Here is a 12,364-nt window from a genome sequence, read left to right as displayed (position 1 = left end):
TGAATGGTGTCTCTCCCCACTGTCACCGGCATGGCTACGATGATCATTGCTATTCTCACCACCACTCTGCTTTCACTATTCACTAGCTGAATAAATGGGCTGGCCCCGGAGGATACAGCTTTATTTCCTTTCCTACCACAGCCTTCATACACTCCACTGGGTCTCTTCCCTTACCCTTGATGACGTCTCAGAAACGTGCCACATCATCTCAGGCATTAATGAGTAGTAGTATTTTTTAGGAATTAGAATGCAGAGTTAAGAGATGAAGACCTCTGCCTCACCTGGTTTAAAGCCAGTTTAAAGGTAATCCCCACTTCTATGAGTTGAGACTGAACCTAGGGCAGAAGGACCTGGAGCAGTGGCAGTATGTGCTTTCACTCCACCCTCTTCCAGCTTCTTGACTCCTTTACAGTCAACAGAGGAAATGCGACGAAAAAAAAGACCTTTTCAAAATTAGCATTCTCCTTGGACCTCTCTTTCTTGGGTGTCAGACAAGCAGGCAGGTATCAAAATCCATGAGGTGAATGGACTCTTCAGATACTACCAGCCTTTCCCTGGGGCTCTCTAGCACTGCCCTTCTGACTTGAGTGATGTGCTCCCACGGGGACACTGCTGTCATTGACCCATGTTCCCACATCTAACCCTCAGCAGTCAGCACACAGACATTTTCTGCTGGATTCACCTTGTCCCAGCTGCTGAGGGTGGTGACAGGAAAGCCAGGCTGGGCTATCTTTCCCAGCATCCATTGAACAATGGGAGCAACGTGTGCTGTTGCCACATACCACTTCTGCCGTTGCCCTTGCTCTCACTGCAAGCTACCTGACAGCCTTTGCCCTTGGACTTCTTCAGGAAGTGTCTACGGGAAAGGGGAGAAACATGGCATGGCTTTCACTCGCATCAGTTCCTGCCAAAGACCCTTCTGTCTAATGAATTATTGTCCTTCTCGTAAACCTCTTGCATAGTTTGGTTTCCTCCAAGGAAGTCTCTGGGTTTTCTCTTTGAACTCTAGAGCAACTTATCACCATTTTGTTCAGAACTGAGAATTAGTTTTTGACACAGAAGATTAAGTCCTATTACCCAAGTATTACCTGGACACATTATGGAGTACTTACCATGGGGGAGAAGGTGAGGAATGAGCGTGAGAACAAGAGAGTGGCAGAGTTTTCTCATATCCTCCTTGTTCACACTCCTCGAGTTCTGCTCTGTAAGTATAGACCTTACGGCCTTAACAAAACTGAGATGCATTTGTGAGAAGGGGAATGAAGCCATGCCTGATTAAGCACAGGTTGAAGACCACACAGCCTGCAAGGACAGAGCAGGCTTTGCCAAAGTAAACGAGAGGTGAGAGAAAACCCACATGTCAACAAAGAAGGTTGACATCTAGGACATTTTTGAACACTGATGCATGAAACTTTCACGGGACGTAGCTGCTGTCAGTGAAGAGTTGGTAAATACATTAGGAAAATAATGTAGTCATACATAAAGTTGTTTAAATAACATAATATATATGACAGTATACCATCATACACTGGAGACTAAGTCTTTGGGAAATTTTAACAAGGAGCTGGAATCGGTCCAGGAAAAATTCCTACAGAAAACAGGAACCAAGCCAAGAAATAACAGGTAGCAAGGCTGTTGCTTTCTTTTCTATTATTTTAATAGCTTTTTAAAGCAGCAAAAGTACTTTAATGTAAAAACTGAAAACAAAAATTATAAAGCAAAATTTAAAAATTGATTGTACTATCCAAAGATAACTACTGCTGTTAACATTTTCAATTTTCTTACATTCTCTCTCCCTCAGTAATTCTATTACATTCCCCCAGATAATCCATTCTCTCAATATAAAAGTGACTATGGCATATTTTGTCCTCTCCTCAAATCCTCCACATGCTCTCCGACCTCCTCACTCCCACCTGACGACCTGACCTTTAATTTCACTGTGGAAGCTGAAGCATCAGGGAACAATGGCTCCCCTCAAAGGCCAACTCCTTCCCCTGGGGTGATCCCACACCCTTCTATCCCGAAGGCCTTTGCTTCTTCAGTTACACCTCCTAGAAGATGTGTCTTCCCAGTTACACACTTACACTTACACACACACACACAGGCTCCCCTTTGGCTCTACATCACACCATATGAAACAAAAACTTCTTTTGGCTGCACATCTCTTCCCACTATGGTCCTATTTCTCTACATCGTTGTACAAAATTCTTTTAAAGGTTTGTTTAAAATGCTGACTCCTGCCTGCACATTCAATTTCCTCTCCAACTCTTCCCTGAATCCATACCTATGGGCTTCTGTCCCCAGGTCTTCTACAAAGCTGTTCTTACCAAGGGGAGCAGTAACACCCACACGGCCAATCTAATGCTCAACAGGGCCATGCCATGACCTCCCAGAGCCCTTTCTTGCATAAAATTATTAAAAATTATAATTTATGATTACATTGTTATACAGATAAATATAATCTAAGATGGATTCATTATTATGTATTTATTTTTTGTTATTTTAAATTAATGAAAACTAAAGCATCTGTGGGCCCTGTAGTCTCGTGGGCCCTAGGCACTGTGCCACCTGTAGCTAAGGCGTCACCTAGCCCTGGTACTCAGGCCTTCAGAAGCATTCCACAGAGCTGTTTACCCTTTTCTTCTTGAAACTGTTTGCAAATGTCTTCAATGAAAACATCCTCTTGGTTTTCCTCCCACCTTGTTGATTGCTATTTCTCAGTCTCTCCCAAAGCATGCTCCTTCCGTCTTGCCTTATAATACTGGTGTGCTCCAGGGCTGAGCCTGGGAGCCCTTCTCTGGCTACCTACACTGAGTCCCTAGGTACTTTCAACCTGCCCTGCGGATTTGAAAACTGGCCACTCATAAATTTATATCTCCAACCCCCACTTCTCTGAACTCAGAATTCCTAACTGCTTATTTAATATCACCAGGTGAATGCTTTAGAGGAATCTCAAGCTTAAAATGCACTTTCCCCTCCCTAATCCTGTTCCTCCCGTGTCCTAAGTTGTACAAGCCCAAATTCTTAAGATCACCCTGGACTTTTCTCATTTTCTCATACTCCTCACTAAACTCATCAACAAAAATTCTCAGCAACACCTTAAAATATATCTGGAAACTTTCCTTGGTGGCAATGGAACAGCACACATGTTTAGCCCATTTAATAAAAATAAGTGATTCGATTTATAGGTGAAAGGATTACAGGAATAAATAGTGACCATATCTTAAGATAAGGACTGTGTTACTTACTGATAGAAAGAAAAGAGTCAGGAAGAGAGTTCAGTAACTCTCAGAGAGGTGATGATAATCACCCAAATGTACCACACTTTAGGAAGCACTGAATTACCTATAGTAAATATATGTTGGACGATATTTAGGTATAATAACAATACAGAACGTAGAGTATGGATTTGGGGACAGGGCAGGAAAAAAACCATCAGAAACACAAAACATGAAAGATGAGAAGCTCAGAGTCCCATCTTGGGGCATGCTCATGGACACAGCAGGACAGAAGGAGTGTCACTAACGAGACAGAAAAAGATCTCTTAGAAATTGTTGTCAGTGAAACAAACAACAAACGAAAACCAAAATACTGTCATTTCATAAAATTCAGGGGAAGAAAATGTTCCATGAGGAGATGATCAGCAGAGCATAATACTATAAAAAGGTCAATCAATGACAATGAAGGTTGGTCTACGGCTGTGCTGTTAAGAGTTTTCAAGGTGTTGGGCACCGTGTTAGTGGTTCAGTTTCAATACCAATAAGTCTACAAAGCAGAATAAGAACACTGACTTTTCAATGAAGGTATCAATCAAAGACATCTTTTATAATATAATAAAAGGAAAAATGGCATAATAACTAAGGAAAGAAATGGAATGAAACAACAATTTTCACAATTTGAGAGATGAAATGCATGAAGCTGAAGAGAAGGAAGTGTATGCTTTACATGGTGATGAATATTTTTGAGATCAACAGATTATTTTTTATGACTTGACTTTGTCATTTTTAAAAATATATTTAATTATTTTTCAAGTACAGTTTTCTGTCTATTACTCCCATCCCAACCCACCCCCCCCCCCGTGCTCCTCCCCTCCTATTTCCACCCTTCTTAGTTGTTGTCTATGTATCCTTTATATTTGTTCCTCTAAATCCCTCCCCTATTTTCCCTGAAATTCCCTCCTCTCTCCCCTCTGGTCACTGTTCCCCTGTTGTCTATTTCAGTGTCTTTGGTTATATTTTGCTTGCTTGTTTGTTTTGTTGTTTAACTTCCTGTTAAAGGTGAGATCATATGGTATTTGTCCTTCAACACCTGGCTTATTTCACTCAGCATAATGCTTTCCAGTTCCATCCATGCTGTTACAAAAGGTAGGAGCTCCTTCTTTCTTTCTGCTGCATAGAATTCCATTGTGTATTATGTATCATAGTTTTTTGATCCATTCATTTACGGGCACCTAAGTTGCTTCCAACTCTTGGTTATTACAAATTGTGCTGCTATGAACATTGGGGTGCATATGTTCTTTGGGATTGGTGTTTTAGGGTTCTTAGGATACAATCCCAGCAGTGAAATTGCTGGGTCAAAAGGCAGGTCCAATTTTAGTTTTCTGAGAAAATTCCATACTGTTTTCTATAATGGTTGTACCAGTCTGCAATCCCACCAACAGTGGACTAGAGTCCCCTTTTCCCCACACCCTCTCCAACATTTGTTGTTTATTGCTTTGTTTATGATAGCCATTCTCACCAGTGTAAAGTGGTATTGTGATCAACAGATTAATCGGCAAATCAAAGCATGAAATGCACCAAATTATTGGCAAAGTTACTTAACTAACCAAAAGACTCCCCTCTCTTAATTTTCTGTCACCTGTGTGACTAAGCTGTTGTAAATTACTCTGCAGGCCAAGGAAATTTCACCTTAAATCACATATTTGGGGGAGGAAAGAAGAATAGAAATAGCATGCCCTGAGCAACTAAGTTACAGTCAACTGTGAGTTAAATGAGTGCCTTCTGAATTACACAAAATGTCTGCACTTGGCTGATAACTACAAAATGTTTATTGTACTTCCACCCTTTACATTTGAAGAAAAACGGTTTATACCATATCACCTCCACATTACAGATTTTCCGTCAATGTTGCTATGGAAACCTACTATTTCCTTTCACTGTCACACCTCCCCCTATATGTACATAAAATTAGAAATGGAAACACAAATGGACTTACAAATTTATATAAAAACTTACTACAAACTCCTACATGCAGAACAAGAATTTGTTATCTTGGTCTCGGAAACAACAGTATCGGATTTTCTCTGTGACTCACTGGTTTACCCAGAAATCCTTCAATGCTCCCCCCACTCCCCTGCTACTTATGGTTTTCCACAGTTGGGAATATTTCCACGGATAGTCAGCATTTGCTAGAATGAGATTCTCTTACTCATTGTGCCTTATTATGTAGTTATTTCCAGTGACAAGAAAGGAGAGAAGAACTAGTTAGACTCCTGTTTTAGGTTAAGTCATTTTCTGAACAGATGATATGAAAAATATTTTGTTTTTCTTTTACATCAACATTACATGTTGATTTTACGTTTTAAGGCTTATTATATCACAACTATGCCATACTGCCTGTTACAAAAAAAGCTATTTTGATTAAAAGAGATTTTGTGATTGAGAAGGTATAGGTAAAACAAATGAATGTTTCCAACATAACATAATTAAGAGAAGCACCTTAGCAACATAATCACTCCTTCAGTAAACCCTAACTAGATTTTATCCTTCTAAAACTTTCCCATCAGATCTCTTTATGTGAGAGGCAAGACTGGAAACAACAATTTTCTATGACTCAGAGGCCCTCTCTCAAACAACTCAGCATCCTTTTGTCTTGTTTTGCTATTCAGGGACTATCATTTTACATTTTATTGCTGAACAAAGAAACACTAAATAAGAACAACAATGAAAAACAAATCTTGATTGAGGGTCTGTAGGAAATAAACTGAAAATAAAAGTACTTAACTAATTATTTGATTCTTAATTTTTAAATAAAATTTCAGTAAAGATGAGTTAATTATGATGATCAAAATGAGGGACCACCATGCTGATATTAGTTTAACAAATTAATAATAATGACATGAGATAATGATCATGACATAATTAGACCACAGCAACAATTTCTAAAAGAGTACGTATTTCAAGACCCCTTTTGTACGGCCAGAGGAGCCTACGGCAAGATGTGAACAACGATCATTTCTGGGTGCCGGCTTTAGAGTCGGAGTCGGCACTTTCTTTTCTATTCAATCATGAACTTAAGTGTGGTAAAATAAATTTGTAAGTAAAAACAAATAGAATCATGTTAAATCCAAAATACATAAGTGGGACAAGTTTTTAAAAAACAAATGACGTAAATGGAGAAAGGGCATCTCAATCTCCCTACAGAAACATGGTTAGAACAGTAACAACATCTTTAATCTGCCATGGAAAGTCACGGAGGGATGACAGAATATTGGTATTCACTTCAAGGCCAGCTATTAAATTTTTCCTTTTCTCCTCTCCTGAACTCACTCTGACATGGGCTATTTTCAGAGCATGATCTTTCTGTCATACGTGTCCGCGCTGCCTGTGAAGACCACCCGCTTCACGTAAGTACCTTCAGCACACTCAGTGTGTCCTGATTCAAATGGCCCATTTCTTAGTGAGATAATAAGACGTCACTTCACTCTGGCTGTGTGAAATATGCTCTCAGCTCTAAGTTACTTATTCACAGAAGGAAAGTGCGCCTGGATCAATCTGAAGCGCAGGTCTCTCGGGGGCCCATCAAAACCCCATTCCCACGGCTTCACAATAGAGCAATCTGCAGATTACCAGATAGAAATGAAATGACTAGATAGGTCTGAAACCAGACAAACGGGAAACCTGAAGAAGTGCTCTAAAAATCTCATCAGGTAAACCTAAGAAGGGAATTAGGTACAAAACAAATATTCCGATCCTACCATGAGGAGAACACATTGTTTGTCAAATACTTTGTAATGATTTTGTATTCACCAACTTCAACTAACACTTTTTCCTGATTTCCTTCCCCATACATATACTTATAAATATTCACGAACTTTTAAGTTTCAAGGCCAGAATATAAATCTCAACAGCTAAACATATGAAACAAATACTTAGCCTTCAAATAGATAATTCTTGTAGTATGTGAGCCGGAGTCCTCAATGAGAGAAGGTTTCTCCTGCTAGATTCCATTTTACATGGGGCTCTGCTGGCCCCTCTTTGTCGAACTATCTCCTCCTTAAAATCTGGGCACTGTCCTCCCTCTTCTGCTTCCTCTGTCCCCTCACTCAGTTTTCTCCATTGGTTCTTTTCTTCTGCCCGATGTTTTATTTTATTTACTTTTTCTTTGAGATAAATTCAAGTTTGTGTATTTTTTAAATTATGTTTATTGTATTGTTTTCCATTGCCAGTTAGTCCTCTTACATTCCTCTCCCGTCCTACATCACCACACTGTTGTACGTCTGTGAGTCCCTTCTCCTTTTGCTCAATCTCTCCGCCCTCATCCTACCCCTCTTTAGTTGTCGTCCCGCTCTCTGTGAGCCTGTTTTTATTTTGCTTGTTAGTTCAGTTTGTTCATTACATTCTATGTGTGAGAAAAACCATGTGGTATTTGTCTTTCTCTGGCTGGCTTATTTTACTTAGCATAATGTTCCCCAGGTCCATCTATACTGTCACAATGGGTAAAATTTTCTTCTTTCTTATGGCTGAGTAGTATTCTAGCATGTAAATGCCATAGTTGTTTTATCTACTCATCTACTGATGGACACTTGCGCTGCTTCCATATCTTGGTGACTTTACATAATGCTGCAATGAATATAGGGGCACTTATGTTCTTTTGAATTAATGTTCTGCCAGCTATTCTAAATACAGGTGACCCTCTCCCCTTTCCTTTGTTTTAATTTCTTCTCCTTTCTTGTTCCTCTCCCAGACCTCCCTCCACCAAATCATCTACCCTCTCTTTTCTCTTCTGGGTCCATTCCCCTCCCCTCTTGTCTCTTCTGGTCTTCCTTTTTTTTTTCTTTTTTCTTTTTTACTTTTTTACCCCAACATTTCTCTGAGTTAATTTCCTTACATGGAGAGATTATTATTTATAAGGTTTCAAATTAATTTTTTTAGCTCTGGTGGAAAAAACAGAGAAGGAAGGGAGGAAGGAAGGAAAAAGGAGGGTATGTACGCAAAAGCCATTTATTCAAATGAAAGGATTTGTTGCTTACAAGTAAGATCCTAATTTGGACCAGAAACAGAGTGGAAAGACCTTTGAAATTTCAGACAGAGGCCTCCTTTTATTCCATCTAAGACTTCCTAAATCAGCATTTGCCAAATATTCCAGAAAATACTTGTTCTGCAAGATCATCCTGGAAAAAGAGTCCAAGTGACAATTAATTTGGAACAAACTGCATACGATACATCCCCAGTGAATTTCAATAAACATTAGCATCACAGAGATATAAAAATCTTAAGAGAAAATAAGTATGTCTGTATTTAATCTAATATTATACAAACTTACTTGACCCTGCAATCTGTTTTAAAAGTCAGCTAATCTTCATGAACATCCCTCTGGCCAATGCAGGAGCCTCTTCACTATCCTCTGCTTTAAGCATCACCCCGCTCCAATTCACTCTGTCCTTCCACCAGGATCACCCATCCAGAACATGAGTCACACCTCAAAACTCCTGATTAAAACCATCTAGGGGCCTCAGACTGCGGCCCGATAATATCCATACTCTCAGTAGGGCACAGAGGGATTTCTAGTAATTCCATCTCTAACCTACTTTCTGGTCACACTTTTTCTGTTACTACCTCCTCTTCATTTAACACTGCAACAATCACCAAATTACTTGGAATCTGGAAACTACTTATGACTGATTGTTCTCCTTCCTGTTCCTGGTATGCTCTCTCTTTGTTTTCGTTTTCTGTATAGTTCACTGATCTGCTCCTTTAAAAAAGATTTTATTGATCCCTTTCTCCTTTATGCAAGTGAGTTCATTGTTTCCAACTTTGTGTTCCCATACACTTTATAAACACCTTTAGAAACATATTAATCCCACTGAACCTACTGCACCTAGTAAGTTTCAAGCCTCTACACCTGCACAGTGCGACATGGTAGGATGAGCCACAAAGTGACTTCCGAGCACATGGCATGGGGCTAGTCCAAACTGAGAGATGCTTTATGCACAGAATATACATTGGATGTTGAGGACTAAGGTAAAATTATAGTATTGATAACTTTATATGTGGAAATGCTAATGTGTTGGGTACATCTGATTAAGTAAATATATCCTTAAATTAATTTTGCCTGTTTGTTTCACTTTCTATATGACTAGAAAATTTTAGTCATGAATATGCTTACAGTCATGGACCACGCTGTCATATCACACAGCACTGTTCCAGAGAACTGGCACCCTCTCTTACCAGCACAGCACCTACCTGTTACTGGTACTCCATACTCAGCAAATGTTTCTTGAATAAATGTGATTTATTAGCACATTAGAAACAAGGTTAGAAAAACTTCCTGCAATTCTGAAGTTCTAGATTTTCCTTCTGCATAACATGTGTGACTATTCCATATATATAGTGCACAGAACAGCTTAAATGTAAATAATCACTGCTTAGCTGTTTCATTGAAGACCCCAGGAAATAACTCCCCCACACAATAAGTACTAAAATATAAAGGTTCCTCACGTTAGTATTAGTTGAAAAAGCATACTTTTAAAATATTAGGAGTATTATGAGTACAGCACCACATGGGTATAAATTTCTAATATTAAGGTCTCCCCTCCCCCCCAGAATATCCAGTCAAATGCCTGATGAGTAAGACCTCACATGTGGCATCCTGTCGTCAGCACGGTGTCATGGTAACATACATGTTCCTTTCTCGGATGGGAGGGAAGGGAAGGGAGGAAAGGGAAGGGAAAGCTCAGTATCACAATGACCCTGTAATTAACACCACATCCTCCGCGGCCTCCTATGGCACCTGTGCTACTGCACTTGGATGAGGCAGACGAGAAATCTCAGTTGGAAGGCTGCTCAAGCCCTCTGGCACTTTCAGTCACGCTATTTCTTCCAGGAATCGCTTTCAGGGCACAACCCCTGACAGAAATGAAGTAGGGACTCTGGTCTAAGAATGGAGAGAAAAACAAACCCACAGGAGATTTTGTCTTGCCGAACAATTCTGCATCACCTTGAGAGAACTGCTGACTATGTCTTAGAATATGTCAGAATTTAAAAAAATAATTCTGAAAACTTCTCTGTATCGTAATTGGAAGAACCTAATGCTATGGATGATTATCTCCAATATTTCAATCTATATTACAATTATCATCATTAATGCACATAATATTATGTTCCTTTTTCAGATAAAAAGCCAAATGGTTACTTCATTAATAGAGGATGATGTCATTTACAGATTTAATAGCTAGAAAAATATTCTGGAATTATTTGCCCTGTTCCTGGGTTGTCTCCATGTATTCTCTCTGTATAGCATATTCTCTTCATATGTAACAGAATATAAATCTCTGTTGAAGCCATTTATACTGTTTCCAGTTAATGTAAAAGGCAACCAAATGAGCCATTATTTACAAAGATTTCACCTGAATTTAGATGCAAAGTTTCTTGTTTGCTTGCTTTTTGCTTCTTTCTCTTATGTGTTTTAAAGCTTTTTTTTGTAATAACCAATTTAGGAGATAATCTTTTTAATTAATACTGGTTAGTTTTGCTAACTGAGCAACACACATTCCTACACTGGGGTGATATGCTGAGGACCCCGAGGACCCCTGACCCCCTTGAGGACCCTGAGAATCAGCAGCCAGGGTGCCGGCGCTCAGGAGCAGCTTGGTGGGGGTGCAGAATCCTCAATGGAAATCATATTTGTCTGTACAGAGTCTTAAAAAAGAGACATATACTCAAAAATCAGTACAGACTTGCATTCCATACTTTACTGCTATTTTCATACACTCTCCTGAATAGGGGGGAAGACGAAAACCAGAACAAATATCATGGCAATTTCCTTTAATTTAAGAAGTTGGTCCATAAAGGGCACCTGAATCCAATGAGCAACTTGTTTTATCCCTAGATTTATTTGTTTTAGAAATGCAGCTATCATTTCAGGTTTACACATTATAAGACCAGGAGAAATAATCACATGGACATCGTATTACTGAAATAATTTATCTAGGGTTGTGGTTGAAGCTATGAAACTCATTCATGTAGTTAGCCGGCAAATATTTATTAAATGCCTTTACCATTGTAAAGGTATTGGCCCAGGTGCTGGGCTGACATCCATACACTCGGAGGCCTGGAGGTAAGTGGAAGAGACAGAAGGCAGGGGCTGCAGTGTAGAGGAATAGATCAGGAATCGAGGGCAGATACTGGAGGGCACAATGGAACGACACCTCACCCAGTCCAGGGGCGATGGATGTTTTCTATGAGGAAACGCATCAAGCTGAGACCTGAAGGACTGCAGGGATGTTGCAGGTTAGGATCTGAGATGAGGAGCAGGTGGATCATTCTCCTCTCCACGAGGAGCCTTGGACAAGGGGATCAGGTTAGTGGAACCCAGAGGTTTTTAAATGGCTGAAACTCAGTGCACGAGGGCTGTTCAAGAAGAGGGAAAGAAACACAAATAGCTCTCATTTCATAGAATTCCCACTGAAACAGAAAGGATCATTTTGTCACATGGGAAAAAAAGTTTGGAGGGGCAAGATTAAAAGAACAACAATAACTTAGGAAACTGCAAGTTCTACTACAGGAAGGGTAGAGACAGCATGTGGAAAAGTTTCAAAAGTGCAAGTGTTCCAGACTTGGTGACTATTGGACAGAACAAGAGAGTGAGAAGGTACAAGTCAAGAAGAAGAGCAAGATTTCAGGTCTGAACAAAGTAGTGGGTGGAGTTTAGTTCACAAAGGCTGGGAACACAGTGGGAGGGGTGGTGAGAAGCGGGGGTGGGTGTTGAACGCAGTAATGTCTTTGAGGTGTAAATCCCCAGCAAGTTCTAGACTGGATATATCTACATACCAGTGTCTTAAACCATGGATAAGCTGGCAGGGATCAAATTCACAAGGTAATATTCACCCTGTGTGCAACCCAGGTAGCAAAGTGATTTATTAGCTATTATTTCAGGACACCATGTCTGACTGTTACTCATTCAGCATTTGATTGGGTGTAGGAAAATATTCTTAATATAAAAAATTTTACAACTGGGATCTTATACTTGTAATATTCCCAATATGGTTTAAAATTATGGTTTTTAAGCTCATATTAACACGTGGCAAAGTGTTACCTCTTTTGGGATATGTTTTGTGGGGGAATTATTTTCTGGGTCCTTCAAT

General features: G+C 39.6%; 1 protein-coding gene across 1 annotated transcript in view; it reads right to left on the bottom strand.

The window, feature by feature from the left end:
* PLXDC2 (plexin domain containing 2) overlaps positions 1-12,364 on the bottom strand; it is a 247,051-nt gene that overhangs the window by 146,230 nt on the left and 88,457 nt on the right. The window lies entirely within an intron of this gene.

Source organism: Sturnira hondurensis, unplaced genomic scaffold (assembly GCF_014824575.4).
Source record: "Sturnira hondurensis isolate 20B ecotype Veracruz unplaced genomic scaffold, ASM1482457v3 Scaffold0009906, whole genome shotgun sequence".
Lineage (NCBI taxonomy): Eukaryota > Metazoa > Chordata > Mammalia > Chiroptera > Phyllostomidae > Sturnira > Sturnira hondurensis.
The sequence above is the reverse complement of the archived record's forward strand: the minus strand, read 5'-3'. Positions and strand labels throughout refer to the sequence as shown.